The following is a 26,134-nucleotide window of genomic DNA, read 5'->3' as shown; positions in this document are numbered from 1 at the left end:
AGAGAGTATGGTTATTCTTGCATTGTTTGTTCGTCTGTCAAAGAAAAGAGTGCTTCTGACTTTTGTCAATGTTCATCTTTATTTTAGGAGAAGAACAAACGGTGGTACCACACTTTGCTCAAGTGTATGATGCCATGTGTGTACAGCAGACATCACCAAAGGAACAGGAGACACCTGAGTAGAGAACAAGAATATGAAAAGACTGATGAAAAAAAGCACCAGGAGAAATCCATTGAATATGCACAATCTCGTCCAGTATTTCAATAAAAAGTTTCAGTGTTGTTTTTAGTGTCGTCGTATTGCATACATTTAAAACAATGTGTCTTGTTTAATGAACAATTTCATTTACTTTCGTAAAAAGTGTTGTTTACTGTAGTCCTAGCATGGATGCAATTGTTAGAAAAAACGGGAATGAAAAACTGAATGTTTCATACAATATGGGTTTGTGTTAACCCACACACCTAAGTGAAATGTTTGATTACGTTTACAAGACATAACACATAGTTCAGTTGAGTGTGAAAGGGAACAACAGAGAAAGTCACAAACAAAACATTTGTGAAGGACTTGATGAATGTTTTTTCTTTAGAAATGACAAAAAATAAAGAATTTTTCAACAAGATGTCTTTCTATAGCGAGTTTCATTTGAGATAGTCTTTTCTTAGAAGTGCAAGAGTGGTATTCCCTACAATTTATTCCCCAATTTGATCATTCTCAGAAATTAGGAGACGGAAACCACACCTACTGTAATATTAGACCTTGTAACAAGGCAACTAGGTTTCAATGGCTTAAAAGGTGCAGAAAGAGGCTCATGTATAATGACCTCCAGTGTCCCACAGGTTTCCCAAATCATTTCTTAGAGTATGGAAAAAGAGGAAATAAAGTGTCTACAGAAAGCGTATACCCCCTTGAACTTTGATCAGTTTGTTGCGCCAGTACCAGAGTTTCATGCAATTAAATGAGGACCTCTTTCTCACACCACATATGTTATACTTTCCATGGGAAAAAAGGAAATATTACAATTGTATACATTTTCACCCACATGTTAATATTTGGTAGAAGCCCTTTTCACAGCAATTTCAGCTGTGAGTCTGTTGGTAATGGGCTCCACCACCTCTGCACCAACAAGATTTGATAATATTTGAGAATTTCAGAAGTCTGTCTGGTTCAGCTGAAGAATCAGCTAAGGTAAGTTTCAGGAAGAGCATCTGATTTCTTTCAATAAAGCAGAACAGAGAAAAAACACACAATACAAAATCATGAGAATTTGTATCCATATGACACTTTGACTCGAATACTTTTATCAGACCTACACAGAGTATATACTGTACACACTTTTTCAGCCCAGGTTTATACATTTGATACATTTGGAACTGCCACTTGTAGGTGTTTTTGTGTCTTAGCTCAACACTGTGAAACCTGTAGTTACAAACATGGAGGATGAAGACATGAAGACATATATTGTACCTCTGACCGGCCTACCTTCCAAGAGGTGAAAGATGAAACTTTTCCTTTATCGTCAACTCAGTGAATGTCTTTAAACTTTCGAAAACTGTAGCAAAGAATAAGTAAAAAAAAATATTTTCATTGGACCCACAGAAAAGTCAAAGTTGTCCATAGAAATGCCCGTCTAAATCAGAAATCTACAGCACAAAGGCAGTGGCCTTTCGGGACATAAAAATGAAATCAGACTTAACTCAGAAGAATTGCCCTTGGTCACGGACATCTTGCTATCAGTCACTACAAAGATGTTTTCTCTCGTGCCATGGCTTGCCTGACTTGCTTCTTCAGCTGGATGGCTTCTGGTCGCTGGTCAGGATCGACAGCCAGCATGTCCTGGAGCAGTGTCCTTAGCTCCATGCTTATGGCTCTATTTACTTTCAGGGGGATGTGGAACTGCAGCCAGGGGTTCTCACGCAGGGCCTCTCCAACAGGCCCTGACAGACATATGCTCCTGTATCGGAAACACACTTTAGTTCAATTCTAAAATATTTCTCATAGGACTGAAGGAACCTTTGCCTGTTAAGAGTTAACAATTAGGTCCTCAAGAACTGTTTTACGGTTTTCCACACTCCTGGCTGGCCAAGGTCTCTTTAAGGTCTCTTAAGTGGAGGTGTAACTCATGTATCCTACATGTGATTTAGCAACATGAAAGGGAATAGCTTCTTATCGGATTATGGTCTTGGTTAACTGCCTAAGGCTGACCTAAGTGCCTAACTTTCTGACTTTCTTTATACCTTATATGTTAAGAAGCTCTTCTGACCAATCAGAAATGTATGCTTTATGTATGAACATTTTGCTCATCAAAGTGAGTGAGAGACAAGGTTAACAGAAATTAGCCACGGCAGTAAATGACAGCATATTTTTTCGTTCTTAAATGGTCTCTACCTGGCACACCTGCAGTGCAAACTGACACACACTGTTTAGAGAAACAGCTACTCTATTACTAATATTAATGAAACATTTCTTATTCTATGGAACAAAAACAAACAGTAAAACTAAAACACAGATCTCTTAGCTTCCTATTTCATGAACCAGATGACTGAATGACCAAGCCTAACTAATAGCCAGAACCCCAGTTAACCCTCCGTAACACAAAGTTTAACCACACGACAGGAACTCTTTCAAACTGAGTGAAAATCATAAATGGATCCATAACTTTACATCAATTTACTATGTTGTGCCAATACCTGCATTTACATTTAGAACGAATGATGTCATAGAACCAGCATCACACCAGTTCCAGGTGTCTCCAAGGAGACAACAGAACTTCAGTTGTGTTTGCTAAAATACACACTTTGAAACATACTGTAACACTTAGTTAACATGTCTGGTTTAGTTGAAGAATCGGCTAAGGTAAGTTTCAGGGTTTAATGCTGGGATGGCACCTGTGCTTTTTTCCCCCAACCGCTAGAATATGATTCGCACCAAACCCAAAAGAAATACTGCACAGTTCAGGAACTTCATCAACCTAGCAACTGTAAAATAAGCTTACAAACAACTGAATTGAAATGCCAAAAAGTTCAGAGAAAGGCACAAACTATGTTTACTTGGGGTTTCCAAAATTAAAGCTAACTAAAACTGTAATGATAAACAATCATGCTGCCAATGGACAGAGAAATATCATGTTTTTTGAATAATGTATTATTTGTTATATAGGAACCCAGTATAAGGGAATCCCTTGCGATCCTGTCTGCAGAGATAAAGGTAAGTATTTTTTTCTCTTTAGCTCTGTCACTCCAAGAAATATAATGAACATAAATATATTTGACAATCTTTTCATAGTAATCCAAACAACTCTGCGTGTATCTGACATTTGTAATATTTATCTACCGCAGTATAACTCTTCTGGCAAGGCGATTGCTATTGTACCTTGAAAGAAAACTGATTGGAAATGTCATGTACTCTATGGTTTCTATTGATGTCAAGTGGCAAATGTTGACTGGTGATGTTATGTGAATCTTAGGAAATGGTCATTTTTCAATCGAGTCTATGTTTCTCAGAATTTGAGACAGAGAGGTCAATCTCTGCAATCCGAGCTGAGGGCATTTCTTGGAATGGAAAGGTAAGAGCAATGTGTTCTTTGATATTCTCTTAAGACTCTTCGCCAGATTTTACGATGAAAAATGTAAATAATAATAACAAACATTATTTTATATAGTGCCTTGAAAGGTGGCTTCTTTACAGAATGACAGAACCAACTACAATAAATAATACACAAGATATGCATGATGACAATACACAGTTAGAGGAGACAGTAGATGGTCATTGTCAGTGTATTCTGAAGGTAGTTTTCCAATTTTTTGGAACAGGGTAAAAGAGGCCACCTCTACTAGAATCTTTGTCCTAACCAAAAATGTAACAAAGTATAATAATAATATTAAAAATAATAATAATAAACTTTATTTATAGAGCACCTTTCATACAAATAGTGCTTTGGTGCTTTAAAAAGCAAGCGTAAAAATAAAATATTAAAATTGAGAGATATACTTTCAGTTGTAAAGGAAAATACAGCAATACAGTAAAGCAACATACATGTCAATTAAATAAATACAAATTAGGAAAGTCGTAATAAAATAAGAACAATTAAAGAGAACTAAAAAAAGAAACAGAAATAGAAAGAACAAAGAACCACTTTAACTAAAAGCAACATTTTCAAATGTTTTTTAAAACAATGTACCGAGCTTGACTGCCTAATAAAAAGTGGAAGTGAGTTTCATAATTTAGAAGCATAAAAACAAAAAGCAGCCTCTCCACTCTTTCTGCATTTCACATGTGGTATTTGCAGTAGGCCAGTATGTGCAGATCTCAGGTCACGTATAGGAACATATGAAGACAGACATTCAGTAAGGTACAGACGTGCTAGGTCGCTTAAAGCTTTAAAAACAAGTAAAAGAACTTTCAAATTTATCCTAGATAATACAGGTGACCGGTGAAGTTTTTTCAAAACAGGAATGATATTCTCTTTCTTGTATTTGTTAGGATCTGTGCTACTGCATTTCGAACAAGTAGTAAGGGATTTATTGTTTTCTTGGGAAGCCCACAAAACCGAGCATTATAATCATATCCACATCAATGTGAGCAATGGAGAAGTCAAATTAACGTGTCTAAATATCATCTAGTTCTATCCCAGGGAAGAGGGCTGTTGCCTACACAGACGACAAGACACAAAACGCTCAACTGTGCAAAACACGCATAAGGACATCAGTCAGGAGGAACAAGGTAAAGTGTTTTTACTTCTTCACCATGGTCATGTAGTTTCACTCCAAGCACTGTCATATGAAATAACTGTGGAAACGACTTCCCCAACATTTTGGGTTGTTGCATTTTGCGTCAATGAATTTTAACCTTTTCTTTTAGACATTAAGAGGAAGGACACATTCACCCTTGGTAGAGATTCAGTTGTTCTATGAGATGTCAAGGTGAGAATTAACCACTTCAGGCATAAGTCAATCCACATGACTGAAAAAGGGGCAATGAACAGGATATGGGGATTTTGCTAGTTATAAAGTACAATAATCATCATTACATGATCTAAGACTACTGAAGTATAAGCTGTGTCCCTGACTGATTAATTAGCAAATTCATCTTTGTAGAGTGCAGCTACTATCTATTCAGTGGCATTTCCTTAAAACAACTGGATTCCCACATTCTGAATATGGAGTGAGATCATGTAAGAATGTTGGACTTGTAATAACTAATTGAAGGATAATAATAATCAACGAAAGTGCTTAAAAGTATCAACAAATGCCTTCAAAGTACTTGAAACGTACTTTGCTTTCAAAAGTGAAACATAATTAATGCTTACGTAAGATTTCTCTTGACTTCTCAGGAGTATACTAACTCCAAGGACAAGTAACATCACAAACCATTATTTAAGTGCTGATGTTGGAGCTGCAATACTACTACCAAGACAAAAAATGATACAGGTAACACTGCTTTCAGATTTCTAAGAATTGCTAAAATAGTATGTTTACAGAGCATTCAGAGTCTCATAGAGAAAATAAGTTGAGAATATGACAAGTTCCTACCATCTCAAACATGCCAATCTAGAACAAAAAGAAAGTACTTGAACGCCTGCAGTAATCGAACACAAACCAGAACATATCAGTGCATGACAATGAAATGTAGTCACAAAATGATTCTACCCTTTCAAGTCCCAAAAAGGACCGAGGAACTTACCGGAGGCGATACCTGGATTTCAAACAGAGTACAATGTAGCCACTGTAGGGGAGAAGATCACAGAGAGCTCTTCTCAGATTGCTCAGAGTCAGCCCCAGCACCCTGTCCTGACTGAAGCAGACAAAGTGGTCAAACAGGTAGGTAGAAATGAGTAAGGAACAGAGAGTATGGTTATTCTTGCATTGTTTGTTCGTCTGTCAAAGAAAAGAGTGCTTCTGACTTTTGTCAATGTTCATCTTTATTTTAGGAGAAGAACAAACGGTGGTATCACACTTTGCTCAAGTGTATGATGCCATGTGTGTACAGCAGACATCACCAAAGGAACAGGAGACATCTGAGTAGAGAACAAGAATATGAAAAGACTGATGAAAAAAAGCACCAGGAGAAATCCATTGAATATGCACAATCTCGTCCAGTATTTCAATAAAAAGTTTCAGTGTTGTTTTTAGTGTCGTCGTATTGCATACATTTAAAACAATGTGTCTTGTTTAATGAACAATTTCATTTACTTTCGTAAAAAGTGTTGTTTACTGTAGTCCTAGCATGGATGCAATTGTTAGAAAAAACGGGAATGAAAAACTGAATGTTTCATACAATATGGGTTTGTGTTAACCCACACACCTAAGTGAAATGTTTGATTACGTTTACAAGACATAACACATAGTTCAGTTGAGTGTGAAAGGGAACAACAGAGAAAGTCACAAACAAAACATTTGTGAAGGACTTGATGAATGTTTTTTCTTTAGAAATGACAAAAAATAAAGAATTTTTCAACAAGATGTCTTTCTATAGCGAGTTTCATTTGAGATAGTCTTTTCTTAGAAGTGCAAGAGTGGTATTCCCTACAATTTATTCCCCAATTTGATCATTCTCAGAAATTAGGAGACGGAAACCACACCTACTGTAATATTAGACCTTGTAACAAGGCAACTAGGTTTCAATGGCTTAAAAGGTGCAGAAAGAGGCTCATGTATAATGACCTCCAGTGTCCCACAGGTTTCCCAAATCATTTCTTAGAGTATGGAAAAAGAGGAAATAAAGTGTCTACAGAAAGCGTATACCCCCTTGAACTTTGATCAGTTTGTTGCGCCAGTACCAGAGTTTCATGCAATTAAATGAGGACCTCTTTCTCACACCACATATGTTATACTTTCCAAGGGAAAAAAGGAAATATTACAATTGTATACATTTTCACCCACATGTTAATATTTGGTAGAAGCCCTTTTCACAGCAATTTAAGCTGTGAGTCTGTTGGTAATGGGCTCCACCACCTCTGCACCAACAAGATTTGATAATATTTGAGAATTTCAGAAGTCTGTCTGGTTTAGCTGAAGAATCAGCTAAGGTAAGTTTCAGGAAGAGCATCTGATTTCTTTCAATAAAGCAGAACAGAGAAAAAACACACAATACAAAATCATGAGAATTTGTATCCATATGACACTTTGACTCGAATACTTTTATCAGACCTACACAGAGTATATACTGTACACACTTTTTCAGCCCAGGTTTATACATTTGATACATTTGGAACTGCCACTTGTAGGTGTTTTTGTGTCTTAGCTCAACACTGTGAAACCTGTAGTTACAAACATGGAGGATGAAGACATGAAGACATATATTGTACCTCTGACCGGCCTACCTTCCAAGAGGTGAAAGATGAAACTTTTCCTTTATCGTCAACTCAGTGAATGTCTTTAAACTTTCGAAAACTGTAGCAAAGAATAAGTAAAAAAAAATATTTTCATTGGACCCACAGAAAAGTCAAAGTTGTCCATAGAAATGAATGTTGGACTTGTAATAACTAATTGAAGGATAATAATAATCAACGAAAGTGCTTAAAAGTATCAACAAATGCCTTCAAAGTACTTGACACGTACTTTGCTTTCAAAAGTGAAACATAATTAATGCTTACGTAAGATTTCTCTTGACTTCTCAGGAGTATACTAACTCCAAGGACAAGTAACATCACAAACCATTATTTAAGTGCTGATGTTGGAGCTGCAATACTACTACCAAGACAAAAAATGATACAGGTAACAGTGCTTTCAGATTTCTAAGAATTGCTAAAATAGTATGTTTACAGAGCATTCAGAGTCTCATAGAGAAAATAAGTTGAGAATATGACAAGTTCCTACCATCTCAAACACTGCCAATCTAGAACAAAAAGAAAGTACTTGAACGCCTGCAGTAATCGAACACAAACCAGAACATATCAGTGCATGACAATGAAATGTAGTCACAAAATGATTCTACCCTTTCAAGTCCCAAAAAGGACCGAGGAACTTACCGGAGGCAATACCTGGATTTCAAACAGAGTACAATGTAGCCACTGTAGGGGAGAAGATCACAGAGAGCTCTTCTCAGATTGCTCAGAGTCAGCCCCAGCACCCTGTCCTGACTGAAGCAGACAAAGTGGTCAAACAGGTAGGTAGGAATGAGTAAGGAACAGAGAGTATGGTTATTCTTGCATTGTTTGTTCGTCTGTCAAAGAAAAGAGTGCTTCTGACTTTTGTCAATGTTCATCTTTATTTTAGGAGAAGAACAAACGGTGGTATCACACTTTGCTCAAGTGTATGATGCCATGTGTGTACAGCAGACATCACCAAAGGAACAGGAGACACCTGAGTAGAGAACAAGAATATGAAAAGACTGATGAAAAAAAGCACCAGGAGAAATCCATTGAATATGCACAATCTCGTCCAGTATTTCAATAAAAAGTTTCAGTGTTGTTTTTAGTGTCGTCGTATTGCATACATTTAAAACAATGTGTCTTGTTTAATGAACAATTTCATTTACTTTCGTAAAAAGTGTTGTTTACTGTAGTCCTAGCATGGATGCAATTGTTAGAAAAAACGGGAATGAAAAACTGAATGTTTCATACAATATGGGTTTGTGTTAACCCACACACCTAAGTGAAATGTTTGATTACGTTTACAAGACATAACACATAGTTCAGTTGAGTGTGAAAGGGAACAACAGAGAAAGTCACAAACAAAACATTTGTGAAGGACTTGATGAATGTTTTTTCTTTAGAAATGACAAAAAATAAAGAATTTTTCAACAAGATGTCTTTCTATAGCGAGTTTCATTTGAGATAGTCTTTTCTTAGAAGTGCAAGAGTGGTATTCCCTACAATTTATTCCCCAATTTGATCATTCTCAGAAATTAGGAGACGGAAACCACACCTACTGTAATATTAGACCTTGTAACAAGGCAACTAGGTTTCAATGGCTTAAAAGGTGCAGAAAGAGGCTCATGTATAATGACCTCCAGTGTCCCACAGGTTTCCCAAATCATTTCTTAGAGTATGGAAAAAGAGGAAATAAAGTGTCTACAGAAAGCGTATACCCCCTTGAACTTTGATCAGTTTGTTGCGCCAGTACCAGAGTTTCATGCAATTAAATGAGGACCTCTTTCTCACACCACATATGTTATACTTTCCATGGGAAAAAAGGAAATATTACAATTGTATACATTTTCACCCACATGTTAATATTTGGTAGAAGCCCTTTTCACAGCAATTTCAGCTGTGAGTCTGTTGGTAATGGGCTCCACCACCTCTGCACCAACAAGATTTGATAATATTTGAGAATTTCAGAAGTCTGTCTGGTTTAGCTGAAGAATCAGCTAAGGTAAGTTTCAGGAAGAGCATCTGATTTCTTTCAATAAAGCAGAACAGAGAAAAAACACACAATAAAAAATCATGAGAATTTGTATCCATATGACACTTTGACTCGAATACTTTTATCAGACCTACACAGAGTATATACTGTACACACTTTTTCAGCCCAGGTTTATACATTTGATACATTTGGAACTGCCACTTGTAGGTGTTTTTGTGTCTTAGCTCAACACTGTGAAACCTGTAGTTACAAACATGGAGGATGAAGACATGAAGACATATATTGTACCTCTGACCGGCCTACCTTCCAAGAGGTGAAAGATGAAACTTTTCCTTTATCGTCAACTCAGTGAATGTCTTTAAACTTTCGAAAACTGTAGCAAAGAATAAGTAAAAAAAAATATTTTCATTGGACCCACAGAAAAGTCAAAGTTGTCCATAGAAATGAATGTTGGACTTGTAATAACTAATTGAAGGATAATAATAATCAACGAAAGTGCTTAAAAGTATCAACAAATGCCTTCAAAGTACTTGACACGTACTTTGCTTTCAAAAGTGAAACATAATTAATGCTTACGTAAGATTTCTCTTGACTTCTCAGGAGTATACTAACTCCAAGGACAAGTAACATCACAAACCATTATTTAAGTGCTGATGTTGGAGCTGCAATACTACTACCAAGACAAAAAATGATACAGGTAACAGTGCTTTCAGATTTCTAAGAATTGCTAAAATAGTATGTTTACAGAGCATTCAGAGTCTCATAGAGAAAATAAGTTGAGAATATGACAAGTTCCTACCATCTCAAACACTGCCAATCTAGAACAAAAAGAAAGTACTTGAACGCCTGCAGTAATCGAACACAAACCAGAACATATCAGTGCATGACAATGAAATGTAGTCACAAAATGATTCTACCCTTTCAAGTCCCAAAAAGGACCGAGGAACTTACCGGAGGCAATACCTGGATTTCAAACAGAGTACAATGTAGCCACTGTAGGGGAGAAGATCACAGAGAGCTCTTCTCAGATTGCTCAGAGTCAGCCCCAGCACCCTGTCCTGACTGAAGCAGACAAAGTGGTCAAACAGGTAGGTAGGAATGAGTAAGGAACAGAGAGTATGGTTATTCTTGCATTGTTTGTTCGTCTGTCAAAGAAAAGAGTGCTTCTGACTTTTGTCAATGTTCATCTTTATTTTAGGAGAAGAACAAACGGTGGTATCACACTTTGCTCAAGTGTATGATGCCATGTGTGTACAGCAGACATCACCAAAGGAACAGGAGACACCTGAGTAGAGAACAAGAATATGAAAAGACTGATGAAAAAAAGCACCAGGAGAAATCCATTGAATATGCACAATCTCGTCCAGTATTTCAATAAAAAGTTTCAGTGTTGTTTTTAGTGTCGTCGTATTGCATACATTTAAAACAATGTGTCTTGTTTAATGAACAATTTCATTTACTTTCGTAAAAAGTGTTGTTTACTGTAGTCCTAGCATGGATGCAATTGTTAGAAAAAACGGGAATGAAAAACTGAATGTTTCATACAATATGGGTTTGTGTTAACCCACACACCTAAGTGAAATGTTTGATTACGTTTACAAGACATAACACATAGTTCAGTTGAGTGTGAAAGGGAACAACAGAGAAAGTCACAAACAAAACATTTGTGAAGGACTTGATGAATGTTTTTTCTTTAGGAATGACAAAAAATAAAGAATTTTTCAACAAGATGTCTTTCTATAGCGAGTTTCATTTGAGATAGTCTTTTCTTAGAAGTGCAAGAGTGGTATTCCCTACAATTTATTCCCCAATTTGATCATTCTCAGAAATTAGGAGACGGAAACCACACCTACTGTAATATTAGACCTTGTAACAAGGCAACTAGGTTTCAATGGCTTAAAAGGTGCAGAAAGAGGCTCATGTATAATGACCTCCAGTATCCCACAGGTTTCCCAAATCATTTCTTAGAGTATGGAAAAAGAGGAAATAAAGTGTCTACAGAAAGCGTATACCCCCTTGAACTTTGATCAGTTTGTTGCGCCAGTACCAGAGTTTCATGCAATTAAATGAGGACCTCTTTCTCACACCACATATGTTATACTTTCCATGGGAAAAAAGGAAATATTACAATTGTATACATTTTCACCCACATGTTAATATTTGGTAGAAGCCCTTTTCACAGCAATTTCAGCTGTGAGTCTGTTGGTAATGGGCTCCACCACCTCTGCACCAACAAGATTTGATAATATTTGAGAATTTCAGAAGTCTGTCTGGTTTAGCTGAAGAATCAGCTAAGGTAAGTTTCAGGAAGAGCATCTGATTTCTTTCAATAAAGCAGAACAGAGAAAAAACACACAATACAAAATCATGAGAATTTGTATCCATATGACACTTTGACTCGAATACTTTTATCAGACCTACACAGAGTATATACTGTACACACTTTTTCAGCCCAGGTTTATACATTTGATACATTTGGAACTGCCACTTGTAGGTGTTTTTGTGTCTTAGCTCAACACTGTGAAACCTGTAGTTACAAACATGGAGGATGAAGACATGAAGACATATATTGTACCTCTGACCGGCCTACCTTCCAAGAGGTGAAAGATGAAACTTTTCCTTTATCGTCAACTCAGTGAATGTCTTTAAACTTTCGAAAACTGTAGCAAAGAATAAGTAAAAAAAAATATTTTCATTGGACCCACAGAAAAGTCAAAGTTGTCCATAGAAATGAATGTTGGACTTGTAATAACTAATTGAAGGATAATAATAATCAACGAAAGTGCTTAAAAGTATCAACAAATGCCTTCAAAGTACTTGACACGTACTTTGCTTTCAAAAGTGAAACATAATTAATGCTTACGTAAGATTTCTCTTGACTTCTCAGGAGTATACTAACTCCAAGGACAAGTAACATCACAAACCATTATTTAAGTGCTGATGTTGGAGCTGCAATACTACTACCAAGACAAAAAATGATACAGGTAACAGTGCTTTCAGATTTCTAAGAATTGCTAAAATAGTATGTTTACAGAGCATTCAGAGTCTCATAGAGAAAATAAGTTGAGAATATGACAAGTTCCTACCATCTCAAACACTGCCAATCTAGAACAAAAAGAAAGTACTTGAACGCCTGCAGTAATCGAACACAAACCAGAACATATCAGTGCATGACAATGAAATGTAGTCACAAAATGATTCTACCCTTTCAAGTCCCAAAAAGGACCGAGGAACTTACCGGAGGCAATACCTGGATTTCAAACAGAGTACAATGTAGCCACTGTAGGGGAGAAGATCACAGAGAGCTCTTCTCAGATTGCTCAGAGTCAGCCCCAGCACCCTGTCCTGACTGAAGCAGACAAAGTGGTCAAACAGGTAGGTAGGAATGAGTAAGGAACAGAGAGTATGGTTATTCTTGCATTGTTTGTTCGTCTGTCAAAGAAAAGAGTGCTTCTGACTTTTGTCAATGTTCATCTTTATTTTAGGAGAAGAACAAACGGTGGTATCACACTTTGCTCAAGTGTATGATGCCATGTGTGTACAGCAGACATCACCAAAGGAACAGGAGACACCTGAGTAGAGAACAAGAATATGAAAAGACTGATGAAAAAAAGCACCAGGAGAAATCCATTGAATATGCACAATCTCGTACAGTATTTCAATAAAAAGTTTCAGTGTTGTTTTTAGTGTCGTCGTATTGCATACATTTAAAACAATGTGTCTTGTTTAATGAACAATTTCATTTACTTTCGTAAAAAGTGTTGTTTACTGTAGTCCTAGCATGGATGCAATTGTTAGAAAAAACGGGAATGAAAAACTGAATGTTTCATACAATATGGGTTTGTGTTAACCCACACACCTAAGTGAAATGTTTGATTACGTTTACAAGACATAACACATAGTTCAGTTGAGTGTGAAAGGGAACAACAGAGAAAGTCACAAACAAAACATTTGTGAAGGACTTGATGAATGTTTTTTCTTTAGAAATGACAAAAAATAAAGAATTTTTCAACAAGATGTCTTTCTATAGCGAGTTTCATTTGAGATAGTCTTTTCTTAGAAGTGCAAGAGTGGTATTCCCTACAATTTATTCCCCAATTTGATCATTCTCAGAAATTAGGAGACGGAAACCACACCTACTGTAATATTAGACCTTGTAACAAGGCAACTAGGTTTCAATGGCTTAAAAGGTGCAGAAAGAGGCTCATGTATAATGACCTCCAGTGTCCCACAGGTTTCCCAAATCATTTCTTAGAGTATGGAAAAAGAGGAAATAAAGTGTCTACAGAAAGCGTATACCCCCTTGAACTTTGATCAGTTTGTTGCGCCAGTACCAGAGTTTCATGCAATTAAATGAGGACCTCTTTCTCACACCACATATGTTATACTTTCCATGGGAAAAAAGGAAATATTACAATTGTATACATTTTCACCCACATGTTAATATTTGGTAGAAGCCCTTTTCACAGCAATTTCAGCTGTGAGTCTGTTGGTAATGGGCTCCACCACCTCTGCACCAACAAGATTTGATAATATTTGAGAATTTCAGAAGTCTGTCTGGTTTAGCTGAAGAATCAGCTAAGGTAAGTTTCAGGAAGAGCATCTGATTTCTTTCAATAAAGCAGAACAGAGAAAAAACACACAATACAAAATCATGAGAATTTGTATCCATATGACACTTTGACTCGAATACTTTTATCAGACCTACACAGAGTATATACTGTACACACTTTTTCAGCCCAGGTTTATACATTTGATACATTTGGAACTGCCACTTGTAGGTGTTTTTGTGTTTTAGCTCAACACTGTGAAACCTGTAGTTACAAACATGGAGGATGAAGACATGAAGACATATATTGTACCTCTGACCGGCCTACCTTCCAAGAGGTGAAAGATGAAACTTTTCCTTTATCGTCAACTCAGTGAATGTCTTTAAACTTTCGAAAACTGTAGCAAAGAATAAGTAAAAAAAAATATTTTCATTGGACCCACAGAAAAGTCAAAGTTGTCCATAGAAATGCCCGTCTAAATCAGAAATCTACAGCACAAAAGCAGTGGCCTTTCGGGACATAAAAATGAAATCAGACTTAACTCAGAAGAATTGCCCTTGGTCACGGACATCTTGCTATCAGTCACTACAAAGATGTTTTCTCTCGTGCCATGGCTTGCCTGACTTGCTTCTTCAGCTGGATGGCTTCTGGTCGCTGGTCAGGATCGACAGCCAGCATGTCCTGGAGCAGTGTCCTTAGCTCCATGCTTATGGCTCTATTTACTTTCAGGGGGATGTGGAACTGCAGCCAGGGGTTCTCACGCAGGGCCTCTCCAACAGGCCCTGACAGACATATGCTCCTGTATCGGAAACACACTTTAGTTCAATTCTAAAATATTTCTCATAGGACTGAAGGAACCTTTGCCTGTTAAGAGTTAACAATTAGGTCCTCAAGAACTGTTTTACGGTTTTCCACACTCCTGGCTGGCCAAGGTCTCTTTAAGGTCTCTTAAGTGGAGGTGTAACTCATGTATCCTACATGTGATTTATCAACATGAAAGGGAATAGCTTCTTATCGGATTATGGTCTTGGTTAACTGCCTAAGGCTGACCTAAGTGCCTAACTTTCTGACTTTCTTTATACCTTATATGTTAAGAAGCTCTTCTGACCAATCAGAAATGTATGCTTTATGTATGAACATTTTGCTCATCAAAGTGAGTGAGAGACAAGGTTAACAGAAATTAGCCACGGCAGTAAATGACAGCATATTTTTTCGTTCTTAAATGGTCTCTACCTGGCACACCTGCAGTGCAAACTGACACACACTGTTTAGAGAAACAGCTACTCTATTACTAATATTAATGAAACATTTCTTATTCTATGGAACAAAAACAAACAGTAAAACTAAAACACAGATCTCTTAGCTTCCTATTTCATGAACCAGATGACTGAATGACCAAGCCTAACTAATAGCCAGAACCCCAGTTAACCCTCCGTAACACAAAGTTTAACCACACGACAGGAACTCTTTCAAACTGAGTGAAAATCATAAATGGATCCATAACTTTACATCAATTTACTATGTTGTGCCAATACCTGCATTTACATTTAGAACGAATGATGTCATAGAACCAGCATCACACCAGTTCCAGGTGTCTCCAAGGAGACAACAGAACTTCAGTTGTGTTTGCTAAAATACACACTTTGAAACATACTGTAACACTTAGTTAACATGTCTGGTTTAGTTGAAGAATCGGCTAAGGTAAGTTTCAGGGTTTAATGGTGGGATGGCACCTGTGCTTTTTTCCCCCAACCGCTAGAATATGATTCGCACCAAACCCAAAAGAAATACTGCACAGTTCAGGAACTTCATCAACCTAGCAACTGTAAAATAAGCTTACAAACAACTGAATTGAAATGCCAAAAAGTTCAGAGAAAGGCACAAACTATGTTTACTTGGGGTTTCCAAAATTAAAGCTAACTAAAACTGTAATGATAAACAATCATGCTGCCAATGGACAGAGAAATATCATGTTTTTTGAATAATGTATTATTTGTTATATAGGAACCCAGTATAAGGGAATCCCTTGCGATCCTGTCTGCAGAGATAAAGGTAAGTATTTTTTTCTCTTTAGCTCTGTCACTCCAAGAAATATAATGAACATAAATATATTTGACAATCTTTTCATAGTAATCCAAACAACTCTGCGTGTATCTGACATTTGTAATATTTATCTACCGCAGTATAACTCTTCTGGCAAGGCGATTGCTATTGTACCTTGAAAGAAAACTGATTGGAAATGTCATGTACTCTATGGTTTCTATTGATGTCAAGTGGCAAATGTTGACTGGTGATGTTATGTGAATCTTAGGAAATGGTCATTTTTCAATCGAGTCTATGTTTCTCAGAATTTGAGACAGAGAGGTCAATCTCTGCAATCCGAGCTGAGGGCATTTCTTGGAATGGAAAGGTAAGAGCAACGTGTTCTTTGATATTCTCTTAAGACTCTTCGCCAGATTTTACGATGAAAAATGTAAATAATAATAACAAACATTATTTTATATAGTGCCTTGAAAGGTGGCTTCTTTACAGAATGACAGAACCAACTACAATAAATAATACACAAGATATGCATGATGACAATACACAGTTAGAGGAGACAGTAGATGGTCATTGTCAGTGTATTCTGAAGGTAGTTTTCCAATTTTTTGGAACAGGGTAAAAGAGGCCACCTCTACTAGAATCTTTGTCCTAACCAAAAATGTAACAAAGTATAATAATAATATTAAAAATAATAATAATAAACTTTATTTATAGAGCACCTTTCATACAAATAGTGCTTTGGTGCTTTAAAAAGCAAGCGTAAAAATAAAATATTAAAATTGAGAGATATACTTTCAGTTGTAAAGGAAAATACAGCAATACAGTAAAGCAACATACATGTCAATTAAATAAATACAAATTAGGAAAGTCGTAATAAAATAAGAACAATTAAAGAGAACTAAAAAAAGAAACAGAAATAGAAAGAACAAAGAACCACTTTAACTAAAAGCAACATTTTCAAATGTTTTTTAAAACAATGTACCGAGCTTGACTGCCTAATAAAAAGTGGAAGTGAGTTTCATAATTTAGAACCATAAAAACAAAAAGCAGCCTCTCCACTCTTTCTGCATTTCACATGTGGTATTTGCAGTAGGCCAGTATGTGCAGATCTCAGGTCACGTATAGGAACATATGAAGACAGACATTCAGTAAGGTACAGACGTGCTAGGTCGCTTAAAGCTTTAAAAACAAGTAAAAGAACTTTCAAATTTATCCTAGATAATACAGGTGACCGGTGAAGTTTTTTCAAAACAGGAATGATATTCTCTTTCTTGTATTTGTTAGGATCTGTGCTACTGCATTTCGAACAAGTAGTAAGGGATTTATTGTTTTCTTGGGAAGCCCACAAAACCGAGCATTATAATCATATCCACATCAATGTGAGCAATGGAGAAGTCAAATTAACGTGTCTAAATATCTAGTTCTATCCCAGGGAAGAGGGCTGTTGCCTACACAGATGACAAGACACAAAACGCTCAACTGTGCAAAACACGCATAAGGACATCAGTCAGGAGGAACAAGGTAAAGTGTTTTTACTTCTTCACCATGGTCATGTAGTTTCACTCCAAGCACTGTCATATGAAATAACTGTGGAAACGACTTCCCCAACATTTTGGGTTGTTGCATTTTGCGTCAATGAATTTTAACCTTTTCTTTTAGACATTAAGAGGAAGGACACATTCACCCTTGGTAGAGATTCAGTTGTTCTATGAGATGTCAAGGTGAGAATTAACCACTTCAGGCATAAGTCAATCCACATGACTGAAAAAGGGGCAATGAACAGGATATGGGGATTTTGCTAGTTATAAAGTACAATAATCATCATTACATGATCTAAGACTACTGAAGTATAAGCTGTGTCCCTGACTGATTAATTAGCAAATTCATCTTTGTAGAGTGCAGCTACTATCTATTCAGTGGCATTTCCTTAAAACAACTGTATTCCCACATTCTGAATATGGAGTGAGATCATGTAAGAATGTTGGACTTGTAATAACTAATTGAAGGATAATAATAATCAACGAAAGTGCTTAAAAGTATCAACAAATGCCTTCAAAGTACTTGACACGTACTTTGCTTTCAAAAGTGAAACATAATTAATGCTTACGTAAGATTTCTCTTGACTTCTCAGGAGTATACTAACTCCAAGGACAAGTAACATCACAAACCATTATTTAAGTGCTGATGTTGGAGCTGCAATACTACTACCAAGACAAAAAATGATACAGGTAACACTGCTTTCAGATTTCTAAGAATTGCTAAAATAGTATGTTTACAGAGCATTCAGAGTCTCATAGAGAAAATAAGTTGAGAATATGACAAGTTCCTACCATCTCAAACATGCCAATCTAGAACAAAAAGAAAGTACTTGAACGCCTGCAGTAATCGAACACAAACCAGAACATATCAGTGCATGACAATGAAATGTAGTCACAAAATGATTCTACCCTTTCAAGTCCCAAAAAGGACCGAGGAACTTACCGGAGGCGATACCTGGATTTCAAACAGAGTACAATGTAGCCACTGTAGGGGAGAAGATCACAGAGAGCTCTTCTCAGATTGCTCAGAGTCAGCCCCAGCACCCTGTCCTGACTGAAGCAGACAAAGTGGTCAAACAGGTAGGTAGAAATGAGTAAGGAACAGAGAGTATGGTTATTCTTGCATTGTTTGTTCGTCTGTCAAAGAAAAGAGTGCTTCTGACTTTTGTCAATGTTCATCTTTATTTTAGGAGAAGAACAAACGGTGGTACCACACTTTGCTCAAGTGTATGATGCCATGTGTGTACAGCAGACATCACCAAAGGAACAGGAGACACCTGAGTAGAGAACAAGAATATGAAAAGACTGATGAAAAAAAGCACCAGGAGAAATCCATTGAATATGCACAATCTCGTCCAGTATTTCAATAAAAAGTTTCAGTGTTGTTTTTAGTGTCGTCGTATTGCATACATTTAAAACAATGTGTCTTGTTTAATGAACAATTTCATTTACTTTCGTAAAAAGTGTTGTTTACTGTAGTCCTAGCATGGATGCAATTGTTAGAAAAAACGGGAATGAAAAACTGAATGTTTCATACAATATGGGTTTGTGTTAACCCACACACCTAAGTGAAATGTTTGATTACGTTTACAAGACATAACACATAGTTCAGTTGAGTGTGAAAGGGAACAACAGAGAAAGTCACAAACAAAACATTTGTGAAGGACTTGATGAATGTTTTTTCTTTAGAAATGACAAAAAATAAAGAATTTTTCAACAAGATGTCTTTCTATAGCGAGTTTCATTTGAGATAGTCTTTTCTTAGAAGTGCAAGAGTGGTATTCCCTACAATTTATTCCCCAATTTGATCATTCTCAGAAATTAGGAGACGGAAACCACACCTACTGTAATATTAGACCTTGTAACAAGGCAACTAGGTTTCAATGGCTTAAAAGGTGCAGAAAGAGGCTCATGTATAATGACTTCCAGTGTCCCACAGGTTTCCCAAATCATTTCTTAGAGTATGGAAAAAGAGGAAATAAAGTGTCTACAGAAAGCGTATACCCCCTTGAACTTTGATCAGTTTGTTGCGCCAGTACCAGAGTTTCATGCAATTAAATGAGGACCTCTTTCTCACACCACATATGTTATACTTTCCATGGGAAAAAAGGAAATATTACAATTGTATACATTTTCACCCACATGTTAATATTTGGTAGAAGCCCTTTTCACAGCAATTTCAGCTGTGAGTCTGTTGGTAATGGGCTCCACCACCTCTGCACCAACAAGATTTGATAATATTTGAGAATTTCAGAAGTCTGTCTGGTTCAGCTGAAGAATCAGCTAAGGTAAGTTTCAGGAAGAGCATCTGATTTCTTTCAATAAAGCAGAACAGAGAAAAAACACACAATATAAAATCATGAGAATTTGTATCCATATGACACTTTGACTCGAATACTTTTATCAAACCCACACAGAGTATATACTGTACACACTTTTTCAGCCCAGGTTTATACATTTGATACATTTGGAACTGCCACTTGTAGGTGTTTTTGTGTCTTAGCTCAACACTGTGAAACCTGTAGTTACAAACATGGAGGATGAAGACATGAAGACATATATTGTACCTCTGACCGGCCTACCTTCCAAGAGGTGAAAGATGAAACTTTTCCTTTATCGTCAACTCAGTGAATGTCTTTAAACTTTCGAAAACTGTAGCAAAGAATAAGTAAAAAAAAATATTTTCATTGGACCCACAGAAAAGTCAAAGTTGTCCATAGAAATGCCCGTCTAAATCAGAAATCTACAGCACAAAGGCAGTGGCCTTTCGGGACATAAAAATGAAATCAGACTTAACTCAGAAGAATTGCCCTTGGTCACGGACATCTTGCTATCAGTCACTACAAAGATGTTTTCTCTCGTGCCATGGCTTGCCTGACTTGCTTCTTCAGCTGGATGGCTTCTGGTCGCTGGTCAGGATCGACAGCCAGCATGTCCTGGAGCAGTGTCCTTAGCTCCATGCTTATGGCTCTATTTACTTTCAGGGGGATGTGGAACTGCAGCCAGGGGTTCTCACGCAGGGCCTCTCCAACAGGCCCTGACAGACATATGCTCCTGTATCGGAAACACACTTTAGTTCAATTCTAAAATATTTCTCATAGGACTGAAGGAACCTTTGCCTGTTAAGAGTTAACAATTAGGTCCTCAAGAACTGTTTTACGGTTTTCCACACTCCTGGCTGGCCAAGGTCTCTTTAAGGTCTCTTAAGTGGAGGTGTAACTCATGTATCCTACATGTGATTTAGCAACATGAAAGGGAATAGCTTCTTATCGGATTATGGTCTTGGTTAACTGCCTAAGGCTGACCTAAGTGCCTAACTTTCTGACTTTCTTTATACCTTATATGTTAAGAAGCTCTTCTGACCAATCAGAAATGTATGCTTTATGTATGAACATTTTGCTCATCAAAGTGAGTGAGAGACAAGGTTAACAGAAATTAGCCACGGCAGTAAATGACAGCATATTTTTTCGTTCTTAAATGGTCTCTACCTGGCACACCTGCAGTGCAAACTGACACACACTGTTTAGAGAAACAGCTACTCTATTACTAATATTAATGAAACATTTCTTATTCTATGGAACAAAAACAAACAGTAAAACTAAAACACAGATCTCTTAGCTTCCTATTTCATGAACCAGATGACTGAATGACCAAGCCTAACTAATAGCCAGAACCCCAGTTAACCCTCCGTAACACAAAGTTTAACCACACGACAGGAACTCTTTCAAACTGAGTGAAAATCATAAATGGATCCATAACTTTACATCAATTTACTATGTTGTGCCAATACCTGCATTTACATTTAGAACGAATGATGTCATAGAACCAGCATCACACCAGTTCCAGGTGTCTCCAAGGAGACAACAGAACTTCAGTTGTGTTTGCTAAAATACACACTTTGAAACATACTGTAACACTTAGTTAACATGTCTGGTTTAGTTGAAGAATCGGCTAAGGTAAGTTTCAGGGTTTAATGGTGGGATGGCACCTGTGCTTTTTTCCCCCAACCGCTAGAATATGATTCGCACCAAACCCAAAAGAAATACTGCACAGTTCAGGAACTTCATCAACCTAGCAACTGTAAAATAAGCTTACAAACAACTGAATTGAAATGCCAAAAAGTTCAGAGAAAGGCACAAACTATGTTTACTTGCGGTTTCCAAAATTAAAGCTAACTAAAACTGTAATGATAAACAATCATGCTGCCAATGGACAGAGAAATATCATGTTTTTTGAATAATGTATTATTTGTTATATAGGAACCCAGTATAAGGGAATCCCTTGCGATCCTGTCTGCAGAGATAAAGGTAAGTATTTTTTTCTCTTTAGCTCTGTCACTCCAAGAAATATAATGAACATAAATATATTTGACAATCTTTTCATAGTAATCCAAACAACTCTGCGTGTATCTGACATTTGTAATATTTATCTACCGCAGTATAACTCTTCTGGCAAGGCGATTGCTATTGTACCTTGAAAGAAAACTGATTGGAAATGTCATGTACTCTATGGTTTCTATTGATGTCAAGTGGCAAATGTTGACTGGTGATGTTATGTGAATCTTAGGAAATGGTCATTTTTCAATCGAGTCTATGTTTCTCAGAATTTGAGACAGAGAGGTCAATCTCTGCAATCCGAGCTGAGGGCATTTCTTGGAATGGAAAGGTAAGAGCAATGTGTTCTTTGATATTCTCTTAAGACTCTTCGCCAGATTTTACGATGAAAAATGTAAATAATAATAACAAACATTATTTTATATAGTGCCTTGAAAGGTGGCTTCTTTACAGAATGACAGAACCAACTACAATAAATAATACACAAGATATGCATGATGACAATACACAGTTAGAGGAGACAGTAGATGGTCATTGTCAGTGTATTCTGAAGGTAGTTTTCCAATTTTTTGGAACAGGGTAAAAGAGGCCACCTCTACTAGAATCTTTGTCCTAACCAAAAATGTAACAAAGTATAATAATAATATTAAAAATAATAATAATAAACTTTATTTATAGAGCACCTTTCATACAAATAGTGCTTTGGTGCTTTAAAAAGCAAGCGTAAAAATAAAATATTAAAATTGAGAGATATACTTTCAGTTGTAAAGGAAAATACAGCAATACAGTAAAGCAACATACATGTCAATTAAATAAATACAAATTAGGAAAGTCGTAATAAAATAAGAACAATTAAAGAGAACTAAAAAAAGAAACAGAAATAGAAAGAACAAAGAACCACTTTAACTAAAAGCAACATTTTCAAATGTTTTTTAAAACAATGTACCGAGCTTGACTGCCTAATAAAAAGTGGAAGTGAGTTTCATAATTTAGAAGCATAAAAACAAAAAGCAGCCTCTCCACTCTTTCTTCACATGTGGTATTTGCAGTAGGCCAGTATGTGCAGATCTCAGGTCACGTATAGGAACATATGAAGACAGACATTCAGTAAGGTACAGACGTGCTAGGTCGCTTAAAGCTTTAAAAACAAGTAAAAGAACTTTCAAATTTATCCTAGATAATACAGGTGACCGGTGAAGTTTTTTCAAAACAGGAATGATATTCTCTTTCTTGTATTTGTTAGGATCTGTGCTACTGCATTTCGAACAAGTAGTAAGGGATTTATTGTTTTCTTGGGAAGCCCACAAAACCGAGCATTATAATCATATCCACATCAATGTGAGCAATGGAGAAGTCAAATTAACGTGTCTAAATATCATCTAGTTCTATCCCAGGGAAGAGGGCTGTTGCCTACACAGACGACAAGACACAAAACGCTCAACTGTGCAAAACACGCATAAGGACATCAGTCAGGAGGAACAAGGTAAAGTGTTTTTACTTCTTCACCATGGTCATGTAGTTTCACTCCAAGCACTGTCATATGAAATAACTGTGGAAACGACTTCCCCAACATTTTGGGTTGTTGCATTTTGCTTCAATGAATTTTAACCTTTTCTTTTAGACATTAATAGGAAGGACACATTCACCCTTGGTAGAGATTCAGTTGTTCTATGAGATGTCAAGGTGAAAATTAACCACTTCAGGCATAAGTCAATCCACATGACTGAAAAAGGGGCAATGAACAGGATATGGGGATTTTGCTAGTTATAAAGTACAATAATCATCATTACATGATCTAAGACTACTGAAGTATAAGCTGTGTCCCTGACTGATTAATTAGCAAATTCATCTTTGTAGAGTGCAGCTACTATCTATTCAGTGGCATTTCCTTAAAACAACTGTATTCCCACATTCTGAATATGGAGTGAGATCATGTAAGAATGTTGGACTTGTAATAACTAATTGAAGGATAATAATAATCAACGAAAGTGCTTAAAAGTATCAACAAATGCCTTCAAAGTACTTGACACGTACTTTGCTTTCAAAAGTGAAACATAATTAATGCTTACGTAAGATTTCTCTTGACTTCTCAGGAGTATACTAACTCCAAGGACAAGTAACATCACAAACCATTATTTAAGTGCTGATGATGGAGCTGCAATACTACTACCAAGACAAAAAATGATACAGGTAACACTGCTTTCAGATTTCTAAGAATTGCTAAAATAGTATGTTTACAGAGCACTCAGAGTTGAGAATATGACAAATTCCTACCATCTCAAACACTGCCAATCTAGAACAAAAAGAAAGTACTTGAACGCCTGCAGTAATCGAACACAAACCAGAACATATCAGTGCATGACAAGGAAATGTAGTCACAAAATGATTCTACCCTTTCAAGTCCCAAAAAGGACCGAGGAACTTACCGGAGGCGATACCTGGATTTCAAACAGAGTACAATGTAGCCACTGTAGGGGAGAAGATCACAGAGAGCTCTTCTCAGATTGCTCAGAGTCAGCCCCAGCACCCTGTCCTGACTGAAGCAGACAAAGTGGTCAAACAGGTAGGTAGAAATGAGTAAGGAACAGAGAGTATGGTTATTCTTGCATTGTTTTGTTCGTCTGTCAAAGAAAAGAGTGCTTCTGACTTTTGTCAATATTCATCTTTATTTTAGGAGAAGAACAAACGGTGGTATCACACTTTGCTCAAGTGTATGATACCATGTGTGTACAGCAGACATCACCAAAGGAACAGGAGACACCTGAGTAGAGAACAAGAATATGAAAAGACTGATGAAAAAAAGCACCAGGAGAAATCCATTGAATATGCACAATCTCGTCCAGTATTTCAATGAAAAGTTTCAGTGTTGTTTTTAGTGTCGTGGTATTGCATACATTTAAAACAATGTGTCTTGTTTAATGAACAATTTCATTTACTTTAGTAAAAAGTGTTGTTTACTGTAGTCCTAGCATGGATGCAATTGTTAGAAAAAACTTGAATGAAAAACTGAATGTTTCATACAATATGGGTTTGTGTTAACCCACACACCTAAGTGAAATGTTTGATTACGTTTACAAGACATAACACATAGTTCAGTTGAGTGTGAAAGGGAACAACAGAGAAAGTCACAAACAAAACATTTGTGAAGGACTTGATGAATGTTTTTTCTTTAGAAATGACAAAAAATAAAGAATTTTTCAACAAGATGTCTTTCTATAGCGAGTTTCATTTGAGATAGTCTTTTCTTAGAAGTGCAAGAGTGGTATTCCCTACAACTTATTCCCCAATTTGATCATTCTCAGAAATTAGGAGACGGAAACCACACCTACTGTAATATTAGACCTTGTAACAAGGCAACTAGGTTTCAATGGCTTAAAAGGTGCAGAAAGAGGCTCATGTATAATGACCTCCAGTGTCCCACAGGTTTCCCAAATCATTTCTTAGAGTATGGAAAAAGAGGAAATAAAGTGTCTACAGAAAGCGTATACCCCCTTGAACTTTGTTCAGTTTGTTGCGCCAGTGCCAGAGTTTCATGCAATTAAATGAGGACCTCTTTCTCACACCACATATGTTATACTTTCAATGGGAAAAAAGGAAATATTACAATTGTATACATTTTCACCCACATGTTAATATTTGGTAGAAGCCCTTTTCACAGCAATTTCAGCTGTGAGTCTGTTGGTAATGGGCTCCACCACCTCTGCACCAACAAGATTTGATAATATTTGAGAATTTCAGAAGTCTGTCTGGTTTAGCTGAAGAATCAGCTAAGGTAAGTTTCAGGAAGAGCATCTGATTTCTTTCAATAAAGCAGAACAGAGAAAAAACACACAATACAAAATCATGAGAATTTGTATCCATATGACACTTTGACTCGAATACTTTTATCAGACCTACACAGAGTATATACTGTACACACTTTTTCAGCCCAGGTTTATACATTTGGATCTGCCATTTGTAGGTGTTTTTGTGTCTTAGCTCAACACTGTGAAACCTGTAGTTACAAACATGGAGGATGAAGACATGAAGACATATATTGTACCTCTGACCGGCCTACCTTCCAAGAGGTGAAAGATGAAACTTTTCCTTTATCGTCAACTCAGTGAATGTCTTTAAACTTTCGAAAACTGTAACAAAGAATAAGTTAAAAAACTTATTTTCATTGGACCCACAGAAAAGTCAAAGTTGTCCATAGAAATGCCCGTCTAAATCAGAAATCTACAGCACAAAGGCAGTGGCCTTTCGGGACATAAAAATGAAATCAGACTTTACTCAGATGAATTGCCCTTGGTCACGGACATCTTGCTATCAGTCACTACAAAGATGTTTTCTCTCGTGCCATGGCTTGCCTGACTTGCTTCTTCAGC

This window comes from Lepisosteus oculatus, unplaced genomic scaffold (assembly GCF_040954835.1).
Source record: "Lepisosteus oculatus isolate fLepOcu1 unplaced genomic scaffold, fLepOcu1.hap2 HAP2_SCAFFOLD_39, whole genome shotgun sequence".
NCBI classification, from domain to species: domain Eukaryota; kingdom Metazoa; phylum Chordata; class Actinopteri; order Semionotiformes; family Lepisosteidae; genus Lepisosteus; species Lepisosteus oculatus.
The sequence above is the reverse complement of the archived record's forward strand: the minus strand, read 5'-3'. Positions refer to the sequence as shown.